General features: G+C 38.6%; 1 long non-coding RNA gene across 1 annotated transcript; it reads right to left on the bottom strand.

Moving 5' to 3' along the window:
- Window positions 1–823: 823 nt before the first annotated feature.
- Window positions 824–2,470, bottom strand: LOC134947630 (uncharacterized). Its single transcript, XR_010182663.1, has 3 exons — window positions 2,375–2,470; window positions 1,468–1,570; window positions 824–1,308 (listed from the first exon to the last, which is right to left on the bottom strand). It is a non-coding gene; the product is annotated as an uncharacterized LOC134947630 (long non-coding RNA).
- Window positions 2,471–4,780: the final 2,310 nt, after the last annotated feature.

Raw genomic sequence — 4,780 nt, 5'->3', positions numbered from 1 at the left:
ATGGGGTGTGGTCTTACAAAAAGGGGGTGTGGTCTCAAAAAGAAAGGGGCGTGGTCACACAATAGTAATAATGCCCACAGTAGTAGCACCCAAGTGGAAATTTTGAAGTGGGGGGTGGCCACTCAAAAGGGGCATGTCCTTTAGTTTAGTTTACCACACCATATACCCATTATACACATTATGCACCACAATAGTAGGATCCCTTACTGGTGCCCCTTTCACATTATACCACACAGTATGAGCCGAAATTCCCATTATACCACACAGTATGAGCCAAAATTCACATTAAACCCAACAGTATGAGCTGAAATTCACATTATTGCACACAGAATGAGCAGAAATTCACATTATAGTCCACGGTATGAGCCGAAATTCACATTATAGAGTGACAGAGGGAAAGCAAGGGCATACAGTAGGGACTAGGGAGAGAGAAAGGCAGCAGGGTAAGATCACATGTTTAGCAGCGGCGGTGGTCTGTGGTGCGGTGAATTGGAGCAGGCTATATTCCAGCAGGATATGTGGAACAGAGCCCAGCAGGAGATGTTGGACAAAGCCCATGAGGAGATATGGAACAGAGCCCAGGAGTAGCAGGACAGAGCATATGAGGAGCAAGCCAGAGCCCAGGAGTAGCAGGACACAGAATTAAAGGAGCAGGACACAGAACCAAAGGAGAAGAATGCAGAACCAAAGGAGCAGGACACAGAACCAAAGGAGCAGGACACAGCATAATTTAAAGGTACAATCTAAATACTTTCTAGACTCCAATTTATTTTCTTAAATGTATATATTGTATATTATCTGCCATAATAATAATAATAATAATAATAAATGCTTTTTTTTTTTTTTTTTTGGGTGGTGTGCTAAGTTAGGGAAAGTAGAACTGACAACGATTAACAATTAATGATTACGTCCATCACGACACTTGACCAGAAGAATTTGCAACACTGAAGACTTGGCACGACAGAATCAACTAAGGGTCCAGTGTGCACAACAAAGACAAAGGCTGGTATTGAGTTTCCGATGGAGTTGCAAAACAATAAATTGTGTAATTTTTTTGACTCCCCCCAAGTTAGGTTTTTCTCTTTTTTTTTTTTTGGGGGGGGGGGGGGGGTTTGCTAAGTTAGGGAAAGTAGAACTGACAGTGATTAAGGGACAGAGTTAAGAACAAAAAACATTTGCATAATTGTAAAAAAAACAACATATATTTTCTGCTTATTTCTCCCCTTGCAGCATGTCCATCCAGACAATTGAACAACAGACTTTGCGACACAGAAGACTTTGCAATACAGAATCAACTAAGGGTCCATTCTGCAAAACAAAGACAGAGGTTGGCATTGAGCTTTCTGGTGGAGTTGCAAAGGGTAAATTGTGTAAATTTTTGGGTGTGCTAAGTTAGGGAAAGTAGAACTTTCAACGATAGAGGGACAGAGTTAGGACCAAGCAAAGTATGATTTGTAAAAAACTCACTTGTGTTTTATTTTTCATTTAGCATCACGTACATCACGACACTTGTCCAGAAGAATTTGCAACACTGAAGACTTGGCAAGACAGAATCAACTAAGGGTCCAGTCTGCAAAACAAAGACAGAGGCTGGCATTGAGCTTTCCTGTGGAGTTGCAAAGGGAAATTGTGTAATTTTTTTTACTCCCCCCCCCCCCCCCCAAGTTAGGTTTTCTCTTTTTTTTTTTTTGGGGGGGGGGGGGGTGCTAAGTTAGGGAAAGTAGAACTGACAACTATTAAGGGACAGAGTTAAGAACAAAAAATATTGACATCATTGTAAAAAACATATATTTTCTGTTTATTTCTCCCCTTGCAGCACGTCCATCCAGACAATTGAACAACAGACTTTGCGACACAGAAGACTTGGCAATACAGAATAATCTAAAGGTCCAGTCTGCAATACAAAGACAGAGGCTGGCATTGAGCTTTACGGTGGAGTTGCAAAGGGTAAATTGTGTAATTTTTTTCACTCCTCCCAAGTTAGGTTTTTCTTTTTTTTTTGGGTGTGCTAAGTTAGGGAAAGTAGAACTGACAACGATAGAGGGACAGAGTTAGGAACAAAAAACATTAACATAATTGACAAAAAAAAATATTTTCTTTGGATTTCTACCCTTGCAGCACATCCATCCAGACACTTGAACAACAGACTTTGCGACACAAAATACTTGGCAAGAAAGAACATTGAAGGGTCCAGTATGAGAAGAGGAGAGAATGTTAAGGCTGGCATAGAGATAGCAAGGAACGGACCATCGGTAAGTGTGGCTTACCTACACACCACATTTTTTTTACTGTAGGTTAGGAAGAGAGTTGTGAATTATGAAGGGACAGGGTTAGGCATCAATATGGCAGTATTTGAAAGTAACTCATCATTTACTTTTTTTGTTCTCCTTTTGCAGCACATCCATGATAGAAGAACTGAAGACTTCGTCAATAAACTAACTTGGCAGAACAGAAGCGTGCTACAGTACATCCTGAAGGCATCAACAATAAAAGCATTGCATATAGTTATAAAAGACTAAACATAATTTGATTTTATAGTAATTAAATTAATAAAACATCTATAATGTTTTAGTTTATATTTAATATGAATTGAATAAAGATTATTTAATAGATATTTAATGTGATAGACTATATTTGCAAAATAAAGGTACATTTATAGATGGAAAATGTCAGTATAATTGGCTGTAATGTGGTATATAACAAAAAATGGATTGACGTTATTATTATTGTACTTTCAATACATTTTTGTAGATTTACTTTTGAGTATCTTTTCTTTCCATATAATAAACATGTAATGTAAATATTGATATTCCTCTTCACACATTTAGCAATTCAAACTATGGCAGAGGTTCCCAAATGCGGTCTTCAAGGCACACCACTGGTCCAGGTTTTAAGTTTATCCATGGCTCAGAACAGATGGTTATCTCAAGATGACAGAGGTACTAATTAAATCAACAGTGGCAAAGAATGGATATACCTAAAACCAGGACTGTTATGGTGCCTTAAGGACCATGTTTGGGAACCTGAACTATGGTGAAAAATCACTAATTGTTGTATTTAGCATATACTGCCATTAGGACATTTATAGTAAAAAGTAATTTTTAAAAACATGTCCGATTGCATTTTCAAAAATAGTCTACTGAAGAAAGTACACATTACCATCAGGTTGATGGGGGAGGCAAAGGGGACACCTGTACTGGGCACCAAGGATCAGAGGGGCCCCAAGTATATGCCACTTAGTGTCCAGAAGGGATGTGAGCAGTCTTGTCCAAATAGGGCAGAAAGCCACACAGTGAATGTGTGGCGTGAGTGTGTGCCCGCTCTACCAGGTCCAGCTCTGTTGCAGGCAGTTACGGTACATGGAACCAGATTCAAAGTCCGGGATTCACGTGCCGTGTGCCAGCCTCTTCTGGTGGGTTGTGAGGGCCACATGGTACCTGCTGTGCGCAGGGCCGTCTTTCCGTATGGGCTCAGTGTATTGAGTTCCCATGCCTATATGATGGATACACCTTAGTCTGCAGCCTGATTATCTGACTGCTGACACAGATTAACATTGTAATTTGTTTTTGTCCTGGTTACCTAATTAGAATGGTTACCTTAATGGAGTAAAACTCTAGGATGAACAGTATATGAAACATAAAATAATTAAAAATAATAAAAATAATAAATATATAACAAATTGTATGGAGCTAATGATTCACCACTCCGCTCTCCTTTTTTTCTCCGGTTAATATTATTAAATAGAATTAACAACAGCTATTTCAGGAGAAAAAAAAGGGTATCTTGTGGTCATTAGTAAATATGTGAGAAGTATCAGCTGAAACATAGAATTTAGCATAATTGCTGGGGTTCTCGGTGTAATTTTTGTTTTTTTCGTTACTTCAGTTGACACAATAAAATCGATGGGTTTTCTAATGACAGGTTGTCTAAAAAGATCAAATGATCTATTTATGGTAATGGTGATATATGAGCCAGAAATGGATCACCATATATGCTCATTTTATGTAGAAACAGCTAAAGCGATATACAGTTTTATTGATCAAAGAAAGTGTGGTTTAATTGTATCCTTAGAATGATAAGTCTATCAATTGGATTGTATATAACATCTAGTTGGCTGTTGGTTACCATGCCAACTAGATGAGGTCATTAGGCCACGTTGCTTACGTCCGGAACCGCCCTGACGTTACGAACGAGACCGAACTCCCTATTTCCATTAGGGAAGCGACGGTCACGTGACTGGAAGGACGGAGGACGTGGGAAGATGATTCCCCCTCCCCAAGCTGAATGGTGGAACAGCGGAAGTAACAGAATATCGTTAACCCGGAAGTTAGTATTGAAGATACAAATTTTATCTATATTTTATAAGTTTTTGTCCCCTGCTTTGTCTATCAATATAATATTGTGCATATAACTGAAAGAGTGACTTTATATATAGATCACTCAAGGCATATGCTGGGAATTGTTATGTATAATTTGACTATGTGCCCCCCGTGACCCGGAAGTAATGTGAGGATATGTATATTCTAATATTAGAATTCAGGTTTTTTCTGTTTGAATTTAAAAAAAACTAATTCTAGTTATCCGAGTCTGTCCTAGGATTAAATTTAGAGTTTGTAGAAGGTGAAACATGATTGTTATGATGAGTATTTTTAATGAATGGAAGGATTGAGTGAACAGCTGTAGATTGTTTGGTAATTACCAAGGGTATAAATATCTGGTCAGTCTACTTGCCTAAACTACCTTTGATAAAGCTGCAGTGCCTGCAGCGAAACGCGTCAGG

Source organism: Pseudophryne corroboree, chromosome 8, assembly GCF_028390025.1.
Source record: "Pseudophryne corroboree isolate aPseCor3 chromosome 8, aPseCor3.hap2, whole genome shotgun sequence".
In the NCBI taxonomy this organism is placed as follows: domain Eukaryota; kingdom Metazoa; phylum Chordata; class Amphibia; order Anura; family Myobatrachidae; genus Pseudophryne; species Pseudophryne corroboree.
Note: the sequence above shows the minus strand (reverse complement) of the source record. Positions and strands in the feature narration are given on the sequence as shown.